Source organism: Malus sylvestris, chromosome 15 (assembly GCF_916048215.2).
Source record: "Malus sylvestris chromosome 15, drMalSylv7.2, whole genome shotgun sequence".
Classification (NCBI taxonomy): domain Eukaryota; kingdom Viridiplantae; phylum Streptophyta; class Magnoliopsida; order Rosales; family Rosaceae; genus Malus; species Malus sylvestris.
This window is the reverse complement of record NC_062274.1, coordinates 2,918,190-2,940,497: the sequence shown is the minus strand read 5'-3', so window position 1 is coordinate 2,940,497 and position 22,308 is coordinate 2,918,190. Positions and strand designations below refer to the sequence as shown.

The 22,308-nt window shown below is 41.4% G+C and overlaps 1 long non-coding RNA gene and 1 pseudogene across 1 annotated transcript; one reads left to right on the top strand and one right to left on the bottom strand.

Moving 5' to 3' along the window:
* Positions 1-1,311: 1,311 nt before the first annotated feature.
* On the bottom strand, positions 1,312-18,617 carry LOC126606020 (uncharacterized; annotated as a pseudogene).
* LOC126603713 (uncharacterized) lies at positions 8,386-9,546 on the top strand. Its single transcript, XR_007616353.1, has 2 exons — positions 8,386-8,966; positions 9,142-9,546. It is a non-coding gene; the product is annotated as an uncharacterized LOC126603713 (long non-coding RNA).
* Positions 18,618-22,308: the final 3,691 nt, after the last annotated feature.

Genomic DNA, 22,308 nt, shown 5'->3' with positions numbered 1-22,308 from the left:
TTAAAAACACCATTAATGATGTGCTTTGTTACTAATTAAACGTGTATTAAAAAGGTTGGAAGATCCCTTTCCAACTAAATCCGAAAAAACCCAAATGAACGAGGACAAAAATACGATGCTACATCACATTAGCATGATTGAGTTCCAACGAGCTCAAACATTAAGTTCACCTCTAAAAACGAAAATTTTATGGACTCGTTTAAAAAAGCATTTAAAATTACTTAAAAGCGTATTTAGTATATGTTTTTGGATTTTAAAAGTACTTAAATGCTTCTTGCTTCTTGCAGGAAATACTTTAAGTGTTTTTTTTATGATTTACTTGTATTTTTATTAAAAATTGGTTCAAAAAATATCTTCACATATAACACTTTTAACCATTTTAAAAACATTTCAAAACGAGCCCTACTATGTAATGGTATAAGTATACAACTTCACATACTACTAAAAAATCTCACCTATTGAGCGTATTAAGAACTTTCCAGTACACGAAACATTCAAACTACTTATAACGTTGTTCTCTATTATGCTAAAAGCAACGGCGGATCAACATGTATTAACGGGTCAAAGTCGATCAATTGTATCAACAGTTAAAAGTCGCACAATCACTGTTACGAGGAGTTGCCCACACGCGCGTGGCCGACTGTCTCTGGAAAGATCCTCGTCGCAAATGTAAAGTGTCTGTCAAAGAAAACGATAAATTCACGTTCCGCTCACATCATTCATAAAAAAAATTTGTATTGACGAAGGACAGGTCATTGTCAAATCTCAATAAACGAAAGCTGTAAAATCTTGTAATCTTTTTCTGGTTCTCCTTCTTCCCTTGTGTTGTGATAAGGGCATGAAACTGAGGCTACGGCCGGTGGCCCGGCGTGCCACCACGGTCCGTCGAGATCGTGGAAACTTGAAAGAGCGCTGGTCCTGGTTCTGGAGGGTCAAAAAAGATCGCATAGACAAGAAGCAAAGAGAGGAAAGTGGTTTCAAAGTTACTGCTCAAAAACTAATGTTTAAAGCAAAATATTCACTTTCGCGACAAAAGTTTCTGCTTGGTAACTATTTCGTCTTTCATTTTATGTGTGAAGTACTCCTCATAGTATATAAATTTCGGAACTGTAACGACGACAACAACAACAAAGCCTTTTCTTACTAAGTGGAGTCGGCTATATGAATCCTAGAATGTCATTGCGCTCAGTATTGTGTCATGTCCTCCGTTAGATCATTTTCATAAGAATTCGACGTAACCTAGAAGTACCGGTTGTCGACTACCTGACGCCCTCCCCCTCCTCCTTTATCCGGACTTGGGACCGGCAATACAAGATAAACTTACACAAGCTTGCGACGAAACTTGAGTAAGACTACTCATTTCAAAACTCCGAAGAGCTGCGGGTTTGTTCCATCTTGTGCACAAGTCTAGATATACAAACAAAAGTAGTTTCTGGAATTTTGCCCTTAAAATGAATGAATAGCGATGAAACGAAATCTAATGTAAACTTATGGACGTCGGGCATAACTGCCATGCATATAAGCATTTCCGTCCACACCTCTGGGGCCAACTTTATTGCTAGACGGAGATACCGAAACCCATTTACAACCCTCATGACCATCGCGTGTTCCTGCAGAAACAAAAGTACATTGGATAAGCAATCTCACTAGACAAGATAATGTTGCATGTTTTCAACTCACTTGCTTATTATTTTTTCGTCTGCTATGGCGGAGTAGAAATACAATTTATGTACCAACCTCTGACTCAAGTGAGACTCTGGACTCAGGCTTCTCATTGAACATGCGACCAACAACTTCATCGTCAAGAAAAGCATCTGCTGCAGCAATTATATCCCGAACAAGGAATACACGCACCCTCTCCCCCTTCTTAGAGAGAATGAAGTGGAAAAGATCTTCAGTGGCGGCAACAACTGAATGCATGTCAAATGATTTACTTCTCAATGGATTTGGAGTACTCGGATGTGGCGACAAGGTTACCCGGATGTGGGTCAGCATGGAAAAATCCCACCTCAAGCAATTGTCTCAAAGAGCAGTATAATCCCTATAAGGAAAGACAAAAAGGATGAGATCCTACAACAACACAGCCAAATTACGTGCAGTACTAGTACATAAGACAACTTGTAGGCCCAAGCTGGCCCAATAAGCCATTGGACCAACCCTCTAATTACCATTTGTCATATTCCTTAACTTATAAGTGAAATTCATTTTGTTTCATGTTATGGTATTACCATGGAATAGAAGACTAAAAGTTGGTTCCAAAATAGTTAAAAGTTCACGTGTCTAATATGTGACTTTCTAAGGAGTTTGGATGGCATTAGGAGAAGCATCTACAAGGGCGGCTAAGATTTTCGCAGTTTTGCTATAGGCCTAGAGTAATAATCTATTGAATACATTGCACTCATTAAAAATGCAAAAAAACTTACTTGGGTCTGAACCATAGAGAGAGGCAAAACGGTCAGCATTCTTTGCCTCTCGGATGTAATCAATTTCATCAAACATATGCCTCACCTGTTCATTCATAAAATACCAAATATCGTGTACATTAGCAACATCGTAAAAAATAACATGATGGTAAACTAAAAGAAAAGTTAACAGAGGGGGGTAAACTAAGCCCACTATAGAAGATAGTGTTACAAGTGAAAATTTCTACTTTTATGACAATCACCCAGCTTGAAAATTAGACACAGATCTATGTTTAGGCATTAGAGAAGATTCAAAATTTTAATTTACTCTACAAAATGGAGATAGAGAAATGATAAAATGCATTCTACATGGGATGAAATCCACAACGCACCATCTCATTCACTGCCACTAGTAGATCTTTGCGGGCCTTGGCAAAACGCTTTAATTGTTCCCCAATCATATTGAATAACAAGGCATCAAGGGTCAATGCAAGTGACATACCCGGCCTTTGTACTTTAGCTGCTACCAGCTCCCCAGAGTGCAAGTGAGCTGCAAAACTTGAAGCAACAAAATAAACAAAATAAACATTTCCTGAGTGGTTTCCCGCAAGCATGTACTTCTTTTGCTGAACATTGATGGGAGACGCCACTAAATCAAAGGATTTTTGTTTTTTCCGCTAAGAAAAAAGCATGACATTAAAAAGGAGCTCTCTAACCTTTATAGACCTGCCCTAGGGATGCTGCTGCAACAGGCTCTGTGCTGATGTCAGCAAAAAGTTTTGAAATGGGGGCACCCAGCTGAGATTCAATAGATTTAATTGCAATACACGTTGGAAATGGAGGTATTTGATCCTGTTAGGAAAGGATTGGATAATAATGGATAAGTAAAGAGAGCTACAACATTCAATCACATAACCCATTATCATATGTGCCTGTGTGAGAAAGAAGCTATTAACCTGTAACTTAACAAGTTCTTGGCAGTATATAGTTGCTAGTATGTCTGGCCTGGTGCTCAAAGCCTGCCCGAGCTGTGAATTCAAACATAATTGGATAAACTAGGTACATCTTGCATTGCGCAATTAAAAAGAAATAGAATGACATAAGATTACATTCATTCGATGTTAACCTCTCAACTGGGGAAAGAAAAGGTGTCTTGAAAATTGCATAGCAAAGAAAGTCGCTTACCTTGATGTAGAAAGGTCCCAAGCAGATAAGAGTTTCACGAAACTGCAAGATCACATTAATTATCTCAGACATTTCTCTAACCTTAGGATCATAAAAGGAGAATTTACGTAAATCTAACTATACGGTCACAGCATCACTAAATCAATGCAGAAGCAAAAGCATATGCATAAGGATTCGACGTAACCGAGGAGTGCCGGCTGTTGACTACCTGACTCCCTCCCCCTCCTCCTTTACCCGGACTTGGGACCGGCAATGTAAGATAAACTTACACAGGCGGAGTTAAGCAAAAGCATATGCAACACCATAAAATAAATCAAACATATTTAGTCGATTACCTTGACGGCGCAATTCCTTATGTCATGGACAAAGAATTGCCAGACTGTGAGCTTCACCACATGAAATGAAATGATTGCAGCTCTATACAAAGCTAAAAACGGACCAAAGCAGTAGACAATAGAAATACTTTTGGAGCCTGCATCGAGAGCATGCCCGAATTCACTTTCTAGTGATTCCTTCCTCAACTTTGCATACTCTGCAGATGGCATTTCACCATGCACGCTGGTGGAAATGCTGCAAAAACCGAATAACACGAAGCATTTTGAAATTCAAACAAGAACACAAAACAAGTGCCTTGAAGATGAAGCATTTCGTAAACTTACGAATGTTGCTGTAACAATTGACATGTGTTGATGCACAAAATCAGCGAAGACTTTGGTACAACAGAAAGTGTCAGGTTTTGTGACCTTCGCTTGGTTGCTTGGTTGCTTCAGTCACTAGTGAGGATAAGTACGTAAATGAATAGAGACAGAGAAGCAAACACAGGATGTACGTGGTTCACCCAGATTGGCTACGTCCACGGAGTAGAGGAGTTCTTATTAGTAGTGAAGGGCTTACACAAGTACAAAGGATCAAGCTCTCAATTTAGTGAGTTCTTGTGAATGATTTAACACAAAATGGCATTAGGCCATATTGTGGGGGAATGACCCCTATTTATAGAAAAACTTGTAGCTTTGTCACATTGACATGTGTCATGTTATGATTGGTTCTTGATGTTGACACGTGCTGCGCTCTGATTGGCTTCTAATCTTGACACGTGTCGAGTAGTGATTGGCCTCCTGGTCGGAGGGGAACTCTTCTGGGTCCTTGACAGTATAGCGTTGGCCGGTGCTCGGTAGTTTCGGGATTGGTCAAGTATGGTACAAACAGTGCTCCCCTAAGTTCCCGAGTGAGGGAAACTCCTCGGTTGGGGACTTGCAAGATCCAATCCCTTGAGTAATCACGAAACTTCTAAGTACCGAAGTGTGGTCTGATCTTCATCTGCCCTTCTCTGGAAGTACTTTTCCTCCATCCGGGAATGGTGTATTTAGCTGATGTTGACGCACAAGGTAATGTATCAATTTCACTTGAAGCTTAGTTGTAGTTTCGGGCTTAGTCAAGTGTGATACAAACCCTATAGTAGGAGTCCCCCAAGTCGCCGAGTTAGGAGATCTGCCGAAAGAGGTGACAGACAAGGTAAGCAGTCAAACTTCCAAGTAAGCAACCCAGGATCAGAGGTTTGACTTCGGCTTCCGGTTGATTGTTCTCATTCTCCTTGTCTCTCATTCAACTGCCAGGATAAGGAGAAGCAAATGGATAAGAGATGATATGAGATACTTTTGCTTTTGAAGAAGTAACTTTCCACAGGCTTATTCTTGAACTGTGCTGGAGGGTTTTCTGGTGCCCTTCAGAGTATAAGGCCGACTCAAAAATTTGAGGGTCAAAACAAGTCCATCAAATCTAGAGTACGTTCGACCTTGATGATATGGGATACTTTTGCTGTTGACGGAATAATGAATGTGGTATGGAAAGGTGTCGTGCTGTAGTGATCTGTTTCAGCTCACCGTTGAACCTTCTGCTTCAATCTTTTGCATGGCAGAAGTGGTGTGCAACCTTTGCATTTAAATGGTCCTTCAGAACATTCCTTCATAGTGACTCATCCACGCTTGGCAGCTTCAGTGTAAAGAGCCAATATCTGATCAACTGTCATGAGGTATTTGCCGGTGGAATTCGTGACCTTGACAGCAGTTGAGGATGAGTACTCGAGAGCAATGCTAAGTAAGCGACCAGGCAAAGGCTCCAGGCAGTCAGTTCCAAATTGGAGGTTTGATTTCAGGTTCCGACTGACTGCTCTCTTTCTCCTTGTCCTGCAGGTGTGGACAAGGACAAAGACAAAGACAGGGAGAAAGCATGATATGGGATACTCTTGCTTTCGACCCTGATGATATGAGATACTCTTGTTCTTGGTGTGGCTTATTTGCTGAGGTATTATCGGGGGGAAATAAAGCTGAGTATTTCGAGAGGTTATGTTGAGGGTGCCTTTTCGAATGCGAGAAAGGGTTGAGCATTTTTGCAGGTTTGCCTGTCCGTTGAGGAGGGAGGTCAATGTATATAGGGATTTCCCAATAACAAGTAGTAATGCTATTCCTTTACCCTTCTTGGTCACAGCAATGTAGTGGGAGCTGCCAGCTTCACGTGTTTTAATTTTGTCAGAGTACTTTGAAAAAGTGGTATGTGGTATCTGGAAAGCTGATATTACGTGTGAAGATTACAGACAAGCTTTATCTAAGGAAATCTGGCTCTCGAAGTTCTGAGAGTTGTGCCTCTTCGGTTTTCGAACAAGCAATCCCGTCGAGGATCTGACTCTCGAGATTCGGAAAGCGGTGCTACTCCGGTTTTTTAGAAAGTAATTATGTTGGGAGTCTTTTCTCGAATGTGAGTAAAGGTTGGACGTTCTTGCCAACCTGTCTTGCCGCAAAACCCGGAGGTCGACACACATAGGGACTTTCCAGTTGTCAAGCAGTGGTGCTGTTCCTTTACCCTTATGGGTAATAGTAGGGTAGCTGGAACTTCGAAATTCTCGTGCCTAAACTTTGTCAGAGATCTTTGACAAAGTTATATGTGGTACCCGAGGAGTTGATGGTGCATATGGAGAGCGGTGATTGAACAGTAAGATTCACGTGCTTTCTACTTCACCAGAAATCTTCGACAGATTGCCCGTAATTTCCGCAAAGCTGAGTGTGCATGTGACAGGTGCTGACGAGGCTGAAAAAGCAGGTGCTTCTTCGATTTCTGAGATCGGCCCTCGTGGTCTCTGAGCAGCCCAGCTTTTGAGAAAGCATTCGCCTCTTCGATTTCTGAGATCAGCCCTCGTGGTCTCTGAGCAGCCCAGCTTTTGAGAAAGCAAACGCCTCTTCGATTTCTGAAGCTCCGTCGAGTGCAGATTTTTATAGAGGCTGGCATTAAGTTCCACAGCACACTTGAATCTCTACCAGTAGAAGCTCATTTCTTGCACTTCTAAGATCTTGATTTGTCTGACCTCTTCCTTCTTCAACACATTTGAAAATGTCTGGACCCTCCGACCGTCGTTTTGACTTGAACCTTGGAGAAGAGACAGCCACGCCTTCTCCAGACAACATATGGCGCCCATCCTTCATATCCCCTACTGGTCCTCTTACCGTTGGGGATTCTGTGATGAAGAATGATATGACCGCTGCAGTGGTGGCCAGGAACCTTCTCACTCCCAAAGATAACAGACTACTTTCCAAACGGTCTGATGAGTTGGCTGTTAAGGACTCTCTGGCTCTTAGTGTTCAGTGTGCAGGTTCTGTGTCTAATATGGCCCAACGCCTATTTGCTAGAACCCGCCAAGTTGAATCATTAGCTGCTGAAGTGATGAGTCTCAAACAGGAGATTAGAGGGCTCAAGCATGAGAATAAGCAGTTGCACCGGCTCGCCCATGACTATGCTACAAACATGAAGAGGAAACTTGACCAGATGAAGGAATCTGATGGTAAGGTTTTACTTGATCATCAGCGGTTTGTGGGTTTGTTCCAAAGGCATTTATTGCCTTCGTCCTCTGGGGCTGTACCTGGTAATGAAGCTTCAAATGATGAACCTCCAATGCCTCCTCCTTCTGGGGTTTTGTCAAGTACTGAGGCTCCGGATAACCACCCTCCGGTGCTTTCTCTTTCTGGGGCTCTACCGACTGCTGAGACTTCCCCTAAGCAACCTTTGTGAATGCTCCCTTTTGTTTGTTTATTTTGACTCATGTATATGTACATATTTGTGGCTTATCGAAAATATTAATAAATAAGCTTTGCTTCATTTCAACATATTGTGTTAAATACACCAAAGCCTTCTTCATAAAGTTCTTTGAATTTTTGCTTTTGTTGAAACCTGTATTGTTGAAGCTTTGTGAGTGAAGCATGTAGTTTGAGGTAGTGTTCCCTTAATTTCCCGAGTGAGGAAAACTTCTCGGTTGGAGACTTGAAAAATCCAAGTCACTGAGTAGTCACGAACTTTTGAGTACCAAGGCGTAGTAGCATATGGTGGGAGTCCCCCAAGTCTCTAGTCGAGGGAGTTGACGAATGAGGTGTCTTGCTAATAGTCCATGTCGTAAGTACCAAAACTTCATTCTTTTGTTTTCTAAGTGGTAGCCCCGGACTTTTTCTTCATAGATTTTGTTTATGAAAGTTGCTAGGCCCGAATAAGTGGAATTGCAGAAGGTGTAACCGTTGGTGCATTAACATCATAATGGAAGCATCACAATGATGGAAGCATCACAATGATGAAAGCATCATAATGATGAAAACACCATAATGATGAAACATCATAATGATGTTTCTTTGGTGGAATTGTTTTTCATTTCCCCTAACAACCGGAATTGTTTTTCAACATAACACCATCATCTGTAGGTCGAATCACAAAGTTGTCTTCATGAAAGTTGTTCGTTAATTCCTTAACTACAACATATCCAAATTGGAGAGCCATCGGAGCAGTACAACTCCAGAAATCCAGGTATGATGAGTGACTGTTTATCATTTGTCTGTCAACCCGTCAGATTTGTTGTGAGCTTTGAAACTCTATTTTCTCTTGCTCATATCAGCATGCTTTCTTCATTGAAGTTGTTCCTCAGCTTGTGAACTACAACATATCCAAATTTGAGATCCCTCGGAGCTGTATAACTCAAGAAACTCAGGTATGATGAATGACTGGTTATTATTTTTCTGTCAACCCGTCAGATTTGTTGTGAGCTTCGAAACTCCATTTTCTCTTGTTCAGATCGGTATGCTTTCTTCATTGAAGTTGTTCCTCAGCTTGTGAACTACAACATATCCAAATTTGAGATCCCTCGGAGCTGTATAACTCAAGAAACTCAGGTATGATGAATGACTGGTTATTATTTTTCTGTCAACCCGTCAGATTTGTTGTGAGCTTCGAAACTCCATTTTCTCTTGTTCAGATCGGTATGCTTTCTTCATTGAAGTTGTTCCTCAGCTTGTGAACTACAACATATCCAAATTTGAGATCCCTCGGAGCTGTATAACTCAAGAAATTCAGGTATGATGAATGACTGGTTATTATTTGTCTGTCAACCCGTCAGATTTGTTGTGAGCTTCGAAACTCCATTTTCTCTTGTTCAGATCGGTATGCTTTCTTCATTGAAGTTGTTCCTCATAGACTCTTTCATAACATATCAAAAATTCAGGATGAACTAACGGTTAAATATTTCCAGATCTTCGAAACATCACAACAGCTTCGAAATCTGCAAGAAGCCGACTATCATGTTTGGAGCTTCAACACTTTAATTTCCGTCGCTCAAACAGAAATGGTTCCTTCTTGAAAGTTGTTCATATGCTCAAGAACTATAGGGTGTCCAAAATTCAGCTCCATTGGAGAAGAGCAGAGGTTGCAGAAATTTGATAGATGAAAGGAGGCGGAAGAGGGAGAGAGAGAAAAAGTCTCTTGGGTTGGATTTCTATTTTGGGGCAGATTCCAATTTTTGTAGCACCTTCATTATTGATGAATTGCTTGTACTTTTGTCCATTATGAAATTTGGGACTTTGGCTTGTTATTGGATCTATTATAATATGTTTGGGAACATATATAAGTGAATAAATAAGAAGGAAAATTTTGGGCCCTTGTGGGTGTAAAACAAAAAATGTTTATGTTTACCCAAGTGTTTTTGTACAAGTTCAAGGGCATCTTGGGTTTTGTGAACAAAATTTGTTTATTTGGAGCAAGGTTTTGTGTTGAAGCTTTGTGGGTGAAGCTTTGGAGGTGAAGCTTTTCGGGTGAAGCTTGTTGGGTGAAGCTTTTTAGGTGAAGCTTTGTGGGTGAAGCTTTTTAGGTGAAGCTTTTTGGGTGAAGCTTTTTGGGTGAAGCTTTTTAGGTGAAGCTTTTCGGGTGAAGCTTTTTGGGTGAAGCTTTTTTAGGTGAAGCTTTGATGGTGAAGCTTTTTGGGTGAAGCTTTTTAGGTGAAGCTTTTTGGGTGAAGCTTTTTAGGTGAAGCTTTGATGGTGAAGCTTTTTGGGTGAAGCTTTTTAGGTGAAGCTTTGTGGGTGAAGCTTTGGAGGTGAAGCTTTTCGGGTGAAGCTTTTTGGATGAAGTTGTTTTTTTTTTTTTTTTTTTTTTTTTTGGCGCTTGACACGGTCTTCATTTGCTTGTTTTGTAGTGACTGTGGAAGACAGATTGCTTTCTGATTGAGAAGGGTTCCGGCATCGCTTGCTATGAATGTAAAAGAGTGAGGGCTGAGTTGGCTAAATTACCTCTTTATTGAATTCATTGCCAAATGGCCTTCATTACATAGGATGCCGAACGGCTATAGCTCAACACTTGTACATCGTGAGTCTATTTGTAGTAGTACTTCAAGTGATCAGCGTTCCATGGATGGCCAAGGGTCTTGCCATCAGAGCTTCTAAGTGTGTAAGAGCCAGGGCGACTGATGCCAATGACTTCATACGGTCCATCCCAGTTTGGACTAAGTGTGCCTTCACTCGGGACTCTGTCGCAGAGTAATCTTTTCTTTAAGACCCAGTCTCCTATTTTGAAAGAACGAGGCTTGACCCTAGAGTCATAATAGTTGGAGATGCGCTGCTTGTAGGCGACATTCCTCAAGTGAGCTTGGTTTCTGTGTTCTTCGACTAAATCCAAGTTGAGGGTGAGTTGTTTGTCATTTTCACTTTGAATGTAGTTCTGGACTCGGAATGTTGCTTGCTCGAGCTCAACAGGGACAACCGCCTCTGTGCCAAAGGCAAGTGAGAATGGAGTTTCTCCTGTTGAAGTCCGATATGAAGTGCGATATGACCAAAGAACTTGGGGTACAAATTCTGGCCAACAGCCTTTAGCTTTGTCCAAGCTGGTTTTCAAAGTGCGCTTGATTATTTTGTTGATGGCCTCAACTTGTCCATTAGACTGGGGATGAGCTGGAGAGGCAAAGCATAAGTTGATGTTGAACTTAGAGCAGAACAACCTGAACTTCTTGTTGTCAAACTGTCGCCCATTGTCAGTGACTATCGCATTGGGAATGCCGAATCTACAAAGGATGTTCTTCCACACGAAGTCTTCTATCTTTGCCTCAGTAATGGTTGCCAAGGGTTCTACTTCGGCCCACTTTGTGAAGTAGTCCACTGCAACGACTGCGTAACAGACTTTGCCCTTCCCTGCCGGCATTGGGCCGATCAAATCAAGTCCCCACTGGGCGAAGGGCCAAGGGCTGATCATAGGAGTAAGAGGCTCTGGAGGGGAATGAGGAATAGCCGCATATCGTTGACATTTGTCACATGAGCGGGATACTTTGATGGCATCCTGGTGGAGTGTTGGCCAGTAATATCCTTGGCGAAAAGTCTTGTGTGCTAGGGACCGAGATCCAGCATGATCTCCACAGACTCCCTCATGTATTTCCCGAAGGACGATTTCCGCCTCGGCAGGCGTAAGACACCTTAAGTATGGCAGGCTAAAACCTCGCTTATAGAGTTGATCATTGATGATCAGGTAGCGGGTAGACTTGTATCGAATTTGCTTAGCCTGGACTTTATCATTTGGGAGGGTGCCATGAGCAAGGAAATTATAGATCGGGGTGATCCAACTATCCCCCTGTTGTAAGTTGCATACTTCTGCGGCCATTGTGCTTGGTGTTGCCAACAGTTCGACATGAATTTTTCTTCCAATCTTGTCTTCCACAGCCGAGGCGAGGCGAGCCAGGGCGTCTGCATGACTGTTTGCCGCTCGAGGAACTTGGGTGATCTGGTAGTGGAAGTGCTTGAGCAAAAGTTGTGTTTGCGCAAGATATGCTGCCATGGAGCTGTCCTTAGCATCAAAGTTGTTGGTAACCTGGTTGACCACTAATTGGGAGTCACTGAAAATATCAATTTGTTTAACCCCGAGGTGTTTGGCCAAACGTAATCCTGCTAGAAGGGCTTCATACTCGGCCTCATTGTTTGATGCCTTGAATTTGAAACGAAGAGCATACTCCATTGCTACTTTGTCGGGCGTAGTCAAGACTAGTCCCGCTCCACAGCCCTGTTGGTTGGATGAGCCATCAACATACAGACTCCATGCTGAGGTCGTTGATTCTACTTTCTGAGCTTCCGATGGTAATGAAGCTACTGCTTCAAGTGTAGAAGCAATGTCAACAGGATATGTGAAGTCGGCGATGAAATCTGCTACTGCTTGGCCCTTCTCAGCTGGCTTTGGTTGGTAGGAGATGTCAAACTCACCCAACGCTATTGCCCATTTGATCATTCGCCCTGAAGTGTCAGGACGTTGGAGTATCTGTCGAAGAGGATAATTGGTAAGCACGATGATGGAGTGCGCTTGGAAGTAAGGGCGGAGTTTTCGAGCAGACATGACCAATGCCAGAGCCAATTTCTCATTGTTAGAGTACCGTGTCTCCGCATCTTGTAAGGCTTTGCTAGCGTAGTAGACAGGTCGCTCAATATTCCCATCCTTTCGAATGAGAACGGAACTTACGGCTGAAGCTGATACCGATAGGTAGATAATGAGAATGTCTCCTACCTCGGGCTTGGAGAGTAGAGGGGCTTTACTCATGTACTCCTTGAGGTTTTTGAATGCCTCGGCACATTCATCAGTCCATGTAATGTACTTCCTACTTCCCTTAAGTGCTTTAAAAAAGGGAGCACATTTGTCTGTGGCCTTAGAAATGAACCTGGTTAAGGCTGCCACCTTGCCAGTAAGGCTCTGGATGTCCTTTGAAGTTACCGGTTCCTTCATGTCGAGGATTGCTTTGATCTTCTCGGGATTAGCTTCAATGCCTCGTTGGCTAATCATGAAACCTAAGAATTTGCCAGAGCCTATGCCGAAGGCACATTTGTTGGGGTTTAACCTCATTCGATACCTCTTCAAAATAGTGAAAGTTTCAGATAGGTTGGTGATGTGTTGGTCAGCATGTTTGCTCTTGACTAACATATCATCAACGTAAACTTCCATGCTCTTCCCAATCTGCTCGGCGAACATTGAGTTGACTAGTCTCTGATAAGTCGCTCCTGCATTCTTTAGGCCGAAAGGCATGACTTTATAGCAGTATAGTCCTCTGTCGGTAGTGAAGGCTGTGTGTTCTTGATCCGAAGGGTTCATGAGGATTTGGTTGTATCCTGAGTAAGCATCCATGAAGCTCAGGAGTTCACACCCGGCCGTAGAGTCTATAAGTCTGTCAATAAGAGGAAGAGGGAAGCTATCTTTCGGACACCCTTTGTTTAGGTCGGTGTAGTCAACACACATTCTCCACAAGACCTTTTGAAGCAAAAGACTTTCTTTGGTCGAATTTTTCTTAACAAGGACCACATTTGCTACCCATGTCGGGTAATTGACTTCGCGGACAAAGCCTATGCCTTTGAGTTTTTCAACTTCTGCTTTCATTGCCTCGTATCGTTCAGCATCATAAGATCTTCGCTTCTGTCTCACCGGCTTGATCTTGGGGTCAATACTCAAACGATGACAGATGACATCGGGAGAGATGCCTGGCATGTCCTCGTATGACCAGGCGAAGACTTCAGTGTTCTCTTTCAAAAAAGATATCAATGCTAACCGAAGGGGTGGTGACAATGTGGTGCCAATCTTCACCATGCGATCTGGATAATCTCTTGAGATAGGTACCTTCTCCAACTCTTCAGCAGGTTGGGCTTGCTGGGTGAAAGAGTCATCTCGAGGATCATCGGGTTGATTGTTGCTATCAGGAAGATCCAAGTTCGCTTCATCTAGGCTGGTCTTTGTGACTTGGTCATGTACAGACAGGGTTTCCTTGGGTCCGGGCAAGTGTTGTTGCTTAACTGAAGTGTTGTAACATGATCGTGCACTAAGCTGATCTCCTCTGATGTAGCCGTTGCCATGGGGGGTTGGAAATTTCATCAACAGCATATGCGTGGATACCATAGCCTTGAGATCATTGATGCCTGTGCGCCCAAATATGACATTGTATGCCGTTGGGCAGTCAACCACTAGGAAGTTAGTGGTAATGGTAGCCGTGTAAGGGCCTGTACCAATAGTAAAGGGTAAATGTATGCTCCCTAAGGGTTGCACGATATCACCGGAGAAGCTTATCAGAGGAGAAATCGAGCGATCGAGCAAGTGTTCAGCTACACTGAGTGTCCTGAAAGCTTCGGCAAACATGATATTGACCGAAGCCCCTGTGTCTACGAGGATTCGTCGAACATCAAAGTTGGCTATGTGAGCCTCCACGATCAATGGGTCGTTATGAGGGTAGATGATGCCTCTTTCTTCCTCAGGGTAGAAACATATCGGATCCCAGTTAGGCTTTTGATACTTCCCTCCCCTGATGTCTTCCACGTGAAACACTTGGTGACCAGGCCTCAGAATTCGTTCACTGTTTTTCATGGCCCTATTGGAAGATTCAGATATGGGTGTGCCGCCGCTTATGGAATATATGACATTCACCTGGCGTTGGTTACGGTTATCCCTTTGAGGGTGAAGGAGGAATTGATCAATTTTTCCTTCTCGTGCCAAAGCTTCAATACGATCACGGAGGATGATACATTTCTCGCTATCATGGCCGTTATGCTCATGGTAGCAACAAAACATGCCCGCGTTATTCGGGGGCGTGTAATCTGGGTGCCTCGGCTTTGGCTTTGGTATCAGGTGAGCTATGCTGGGGTAAATGGCCGCGCATGTGGCATTCAAGGGCGTGTATGTCTCATACCTTGGGGTAGGGGGTATCTTGACGCGGGTTTGACCCACTGCATTGACTGCCTGGGGGCGAGCGTTATTGTGGCGATACCCTTGGTTATCGGGATAGTGTCCCTTACTCTTTTTACTGAAAGGAGAGTGGTGAGGATGGAAATCCTTCCTCTTGCCTTGAAATTGATATGTCTGTTGATTCGGTGAAGCATTATGCAAGGCATGGGGAGGTGCCACTGCTGTTTGGAAAGTCGAGGTCTTCTCATTTAGGTGAGTCTGGCTTCCACCTCCCACTTGTTGATAAAGGATGGTTGTAGGGGGTTTCTCCTGATATGTCTTTGCCTCGGCGGAGGCATGGTTATAAGCCTGCGCCATCACCTCAGAGTAAGTCTTCCAAGTATTGGCATTGATCATGTATTTAAAGAAACAATCACGTAGGCCTGCCGTGAAGGCTTTGAGGGCAGTCTTGTCGTCTGCCTCGGCACACCGGGAGTATTCATGGCTGAAGCGGCCAGCATACATACGTAATGACTCGTCTGGCTTCTGGCGGATAGTGTACAGGTCATCTGCAGAGTGCAAGCGATCGGTTTGGAAAATGTGTTGGGAAACAAATAGTTTCCTCAATTCCTCAAATGAGTCTACCGTTTCAGGTGTAAGACGACAATACCAATTTAGAGCTCCGCCAGAGAGGGTGGAGGGGAAGAGAAGACATCGCTCTTCGTCGGTGTGCATCCGGTATGCCATGGTGGACTCAAAGAGGTTAAGGTGCTCAATCGGGTCCTCTTTTCCAGTATAAAGTTGCAAGCCAAGCTTTTGCTTTGTCTTTGCTTGAAGGGGGGTGTTGAGGATCCTCCTTGTAAGAGGGCCAGGCCTGGGTTGGTTCCAGTCAGGTATTTCAGCCTGACGTTCAGCCTTCAACTTGTTTACTTCCTCAATAAGTTGTAGGACAAGGGGGTCCTGAGCGGAGTTATGTGCCACTGGAGCTTTCTTTCGTAAATCTCCATCTCCTATTGGAATTAGGAAGGTTTGATCAAGGGCATGTGATTTTTCCCTGGACTCGTTGTACTGGCTTCCAGGGTATGTCTGTCGGAACACCTCTGAGTCCCCTGTACCCTCATGTCTCTCTAGGACTTGTTGCCCCTTCCCCAAATTGGTGGCCGGCTCGGGCCGTGGCAGGGGACCGAGTCTCTCAGAAATCCTTGGGTCATTGATCTTTGAGCTTATATGGATGGAATTCTCTCGACGTTGCTTCAGGAAATCCCGACAATCGCGAAAGACGGCTTTCGATCCTTCTGCCCCTTCAGCAAAGAGGTGTCTCCCTCCACTTCTCATGGTTCGGGTCGAAGCAACTGGGTTAAGAGAAGCCTCATGTTGATTATCAAGTCGAGGGGTAATCTGTTCCCTATCAGGGATATCTATGTCGAATGCATGTGACCCTCCATGTTGGAGGGCACCCAGTTGATGGTTGACTTCCACGGGGGCAACAAGCTCGCGTGTCTGAGCTTGCCTAGCTTCGTGGAGTGTCTCGAAGAGCTTCTCATATTGCTCCTGGAGGACCTCATTCCTCATTGCTATCTTGTTGTTCTGAGCTTCCAACTCATCGACTTTAGCTTGAAGAAGAACTCGTTTTCCTTCCTTCTTTCGTTGTTTCGCACTATGTGCAAGGGGGGTGTCATTCTGTGTGCTGTGGCTTCCTTCGCTTCCCATGTTGGAGAGGGATGCCTGGTCAAAAGAAAGTGTACGAATGATAGAAACCAGCTTGACACAGCTGAAGAGAGTAGGAATAAGTGTCGTTTCCCACAGACGGCGCCAAATGTTGATGCACAAAATCAGCGAAGACTTTGGTACAACAGAAAGTGTCAGGTTTTGTGACCTTCGCTTGGTTGCTTGGTTGCTTCAGTCACTAGTGAAGATAAGTACGTAAATGAATAGAGACAGAGAAGCAAACACAGGATGTACGTGGTTCACCCAGATTGGCTACGTCCACGGAGTAGAGGAGTTCTTATTAGTAGTGAAGGGCTTACACAAGTACAAAGGATCAAGCTCTCAATTTAGTGAGTTCTTGTGAATGATTTAACACAAAATGGCATTAGGCCATATTGTGGGGGAATGACCCCTATTTATAGAAAAACTTGTAGCTTTGTCACATTGACATGTGTCATGTTATGATTGGTTCTTGATGTTGACACGTGCTGCGCTCTGATTGGCTTCTAATCTTGACACGTGTCGAGTAGTGATTGGCCTCCTGGTCGGAGGGGAACTCTTCTGGGTCCTTGACAGTATAGCGTTGGCCGGTGCTCGGTAGTTTCGGGATTGGTCAAGTATGGTACAAACAACATGGAAACCAATTTTCTTGTCTCCATCTAATTTCAACATATTTATGGCATCCCAATGGAGTGCATTTTCTCTCATGGTGTAGAGCTGCACGAAAAATCCAATAAATTGTACTCGTAACATAATCCGTGAGTTTAACTACCCTAATCAATTTAACGAGGCAATTATTTAATCCAAGTGTGTAAATTCATCAATATAATCAACTAACAAATCAAGAAATTAGGAAATATAGCAATTGAGCGATGGCGAAGGCGATTTTCTTCCCGCAGTTTCTCAGCAACCAAGCAGATAATTAGTAAAATCTAGACGCAGGAAAACGGAGTGATCATGCGAGCCAAAGCAGAAAGTTGAGAGCGGTACTTTACTTTGGGAGAGCAGAGTGACGTGGCGGTGGCGCTTAAGGGCGGCAAAGACATTCCTCATCGGCGGAAAAATACGGCGGAGCAAAGCTCAGGAACCCATCACGGATTTTGTAGATATACAAATTGCACCGCAAGTGTTTGTAGTAGGGTCATATCCCTTTTTACTTCTTACACACTTTTTTAATTTTCGATCGTCAGACTTTTTTAATTTTCGATCGTCAGATCGGATTAATGGAAGAAGATGAAAGGACAAAAATCAACACCTTTTTACTTCTTACACACTTTTTTAATTTTCGATCGTCAGATCAGATGAATTGAAGAAGATGAAAGGACAAAAATCAACAAGGTGTGTGAGAAGTAAAGAGGGGTGTGTGGATAGCACATCCCTTGTAGTATTGATCCAGTGAGAGAGAGAGAGATTGCTTGGAGAGAGATAGATCTTACACACCTTTTTAATTTTCAGCTGTCGGATCGGATGAATTGAAGAAGATGAAAAGACAAAAATCAACAAGGTATATGAGAAGTAAAATGGGATGTGTGGATAGCACATCCTTGTAGTATTGATCCAGTGAGAGAGAGAGATTGCTTGGAGAGAGAGAAAGCTGCCACGTTTAGAAGTGAAATTAATCGGGTCAACCCGACCCGGAGCCTGCTCCGTCCCCATTTGCCTGTGAGAGTCTGGCCTTCCTATTTATTTCGGTAACTTCAGTAAAACCATCGAGCTCGTAAACCCTCTCTGATTGCAGTGCTTCATCTCTCCATCTCTCCATCTCTCCATCTCTCTCTCTCATCTATCTCTCTCTAAAACCTCCTTGTTTCCATCTAATGGCGAATCCGCAGCCGGCGTCTCTGCGGCCATGGTTCCTCGAATCGGTGCCGTTCGTGGTGGTTCTCCTAATAGTAGCTCACGTCCTCGCTCTGGTACTCTCTAATTTCCTTCATGTTCTTGATTTTTCGCTTTAATTACTGTCTAAAATCTGATCTTTCATCGTGATAGGTGTATTGGATGTACAGATTAGCTACTGAGAAGGAGAGGCAGCCCCGGAGGATAAAAGTACAATGAGGAGCAACAGGTTTATTTATGAAATTTAATAAATTAAAAACCCTAATCTGTTGATTTCTTGTGGATTAGTGCTAATTAAGTTTGATTAATAGCAAGTGATTGCAGCTAGTTATCTGTGTACTGATACATTGTGGATTTCTGGGACATTGATTAATTGCTCAGTTTTTTATAAGTGCAAGTACGAGTTCAGCATATTTTACAACCAGCTTCTTTTCCGGTTCGGAGAAAATCTACGAGAGTGATGAACAATCTGTTTGATTTAGATGCTATTTCCCCCATCAAGCTTTTAGCTTTATATATGTTTCATTTGGTTCCTGAGTAATCCGAGGAACAATGTTGTTATCGTTCGACTTACCTAGTTACAAAAGAACACAAGTCCGGCAATTTGCAATTTTTTATCGTTGGATCAAATTTTAAAAGTTCGGATCACTTAATCTCTGACATTTGGAGGGAAATATCTGAAGATGATCTATTTCCGTGTGCAGTTACCGAAAATGTCATTACCAATCTTTAGACATGCCAAAAAGCTTTTGTATCATGTTAGGATGAGCAGCTGTTATCTATTTGTTGAGTTTTACCTTCCTGCTTTTCTTCTACTTTTGCGATTTGAAACCATATAGCATGGAACAATTTGAGTATCTAAACTAGTGAGAAAATGCAGATGAGTACTGAACGTGAATGTTTAGATGTTATCTTACATAGAAAACCTCACGTGAAATGCTGCAGAATTATATCTTGTCATGTATTAAATATTACTGGGCCTAAAACTTGCGATTTGTATATTCTTCCCCTAAAACACTATAGGAAGTGTTTTCTTTTCTTTTTGGTCATGTTTGGATTTCTGCACACCATTTTTCACCTTTTACACACCCTTTTTAATTATGGTCTTTGATTCTCCTTCGGTTTGTTCCATCCAAGGACTAGAAAAAGGAGGGGTGTGCGGAAGTGAAAAAGAGTGTAAAAATCATCTTCCTTATTTAAGATGGAGATACTCACTGAACTAGTATGAATTTAGCCAAAACTTAATGTAGGAGGCTCAATAATCGTTTTTATTTCTTTGAAACAAAGTCATGTCCTATCTCATTGTATATGTGGGTTAGTCAGCTTGGCCAGGCAATGTGCTTGTCGTCTTGCACTCAAGTTCAAAACTCGTTCGCACAGATTAGAGTAGTTTATAATATCTCAATCGTTGTAGTCTAGTCTATGGACTTTTTTCTTGGACCCTCTTTGAATTTTTCATATTTCGTTTTCGTTGTTATCATATTCCGATTTATTGAATATTAAAATAAGTATAAAAACAGTTGGTTGAAGTTAGCAATTATAACCTGTCTACAAAGGACTCCACCTATCGGCATGCCATATACAGTGAAGGCTGAAAGAGACAAAAACACAGGCAGCAATAGCATGTTGCAAAGTCATCGAGCAATAACGACGGAAATTCGGAGAAGAGATCCTCTCCGGATCTTTACATTTGAGCTCAGGATCAAATGTTTCAGACCTTTAAAATTTAATCCAACAGTTAAAAATAGAAAAGTTAGCAAAAAAATTTAAAAACTATAATAGTTTTTAACTGTATGATCAAATTTTAAAGATCCGAATGATGTAATTCCTGAGTTTCGAATGTATAGATCCGGAGAAGATCTCTTTTCGGAAATTAGAACAATAATTCTTCAAATTTGACAACTAAGTGTCGAATTTGCATCTTCTGTACAATAGTGTAACTAACTCTTGTTTTTAAATTAAGTAAATAATGGGGCCTCATTATGTTGATTTTGGAGCTTGCGTAGCACGTCATCAGAATTCCTTTCTCGCTGTTGTCTGGCTGATTCTTGTGTCATGATATTCGAGATTCATACTGATTTTTTCGCTTTATGTAGATATGGTTCTTTTTCGTTATCGTGTTGCATTTATAACATTTGAATTTCTCCGGCCTATGTTCACATGTATTTTAGTATGTGATTTAATTTACTTTTTTTGGTAAAACCATATACTAAATTACTTTATCAGGAAATTCGAACTTAGATAAAAAAACAAAAAAGACTAATGAAACATCATAACCAACTATGTTGCCCAAATGTGAGCATTTTCAGTTGTACGATGGTTCACCAGCATATCACACACAAATGCTTAGGTCCTCCCAAGTAATTTGAGCATTTTAATTGTTATATTTTAATTTTTTATATTTTAAACAAATGTTTAACAGTTAAAACATTTGAAATATGGAATTTTGCAAACCGTTCAAAAAATTCCCAACATCACATCAACAGGTTACCACAAACAATATCAACATTGATGTCAGCTGGTGGGAACCCTCAGCACAAGTAGCTTCTACGTGCCACGTCTCAAATCCGAGCCACCAAGCCAATATGCGATTCTCCAACTAATTTGATTTTTTTTTAAACGATATTTTGATAGGTGATGCGAAACACACACACCTATTTTAATTTTAACAAGTTTTTTATGTTAATTTATGTTATTTGATTTTTCAATTCAATTGATATGATGATTAAAATTTGAGATGAGTGTATGAGAAATAAAAATAAATATGTGGAAACACCTATTTTGTTAGTGTTTTATATTTTAATTTCCCCATCAAATATATTTTATTTGTGAGGTTTTTTATGTATTTATTTATTTATTTTAAGAGCATTACAAATAGTCATGAAGAACTCAGTCTCAAAAGGGTTCTTACAAACTAGATCTAAAAATATAACAATTAACATTACGAATCTCGAAGAAATAAGTAGACATTAAGCACTCATCTGAACTCATCAGAAACTGCAAGATTACGAGATAAATGAAGCTACTAAATCTCGTATTACAGAAAGATCATGTGAAAACAAAACAAATCTCAAATAATATATTAAGACACAAAGTATCCTGCCCATCGGATCTAATCACATCACTTAATCACTGTCACACCCAGTGTAGTAGATTCAACAAACCAAACAGTTTCATCATTCAACATAGATCCAACAAAGATGTAACACACCAAAATGAAAATGAAGCAACTCTCCTATAAAGAGCAATCCAATTAGAAATTCTCATTCAAAACCAAACTCCAAGACAATTCTTGAAAATATTAAACAGCAGGATAAAATAACGTCATCGCTCCATAATCTCCGAACATCCGAAAGTTATACCATTACACCGAGTAATCCTGTAGTGCCGCACTAACTAAACTTGATTATGACATATTCCAATTTCCAATATTTTTCATGGCTTCCAGCTGTGACGTCATATTGAAAGTGTTGAAGAAAAGCCTTTACCAAAAAAAAAAAAAAAAAAAAAAAAAAAAAAAAAAAAAGTGGCATAAAAAATGGGGCTATCGAAAACGAAATTCTTGAAGCGAATGCCCTTTACAAAAGAAAAAAAACACGTGTCGGTTTCTTGATGGTCATATTGGTCAAGTCAAGCACTTTGTCACTAGGGACCCCTTCTTTCTTTTCATTTTCCTATTTTCACTTCCGGAAACACTCTCTTGTGCTCAGGAAATTACATATCATGCTTCTTATTCTTGCTTTACTCGTAAGAAAACTAGATATTATTTTGTTTAAAAAAAAGTAGATATTATGACAGATGAAAAGTTTGTCAAGGATTTGAAAACAATGGAGAATTTATCTTCCTAATAATAAACAAGAGAGAAATTGGAATTAAATATTAATCTTGACTATACTCAAGTATATGATAATTTAGGAATAATTTAGTTGTTGGAATTAACATATAATGTAATGGAATTGAATTCTACGTAACGATAATTATAAATTTTGACAGAATTGGATAACGAGAACTAGAAATTGGTAAAGAGCCATCTAGTCAAAAAGTCGCATATGCAAATGGCGAATTACTATAGTGACGAAAAATAATAATGCATATGCGCCTTGGTAAAGGTTTGATCTCAATCAATTCTCTCTTTTCTGACATTCAAAATTTAAACCCACTAACGTTATCGTTAGTGAAAAAAAAAAAGGGTTTTTGAACATTAGTCCTT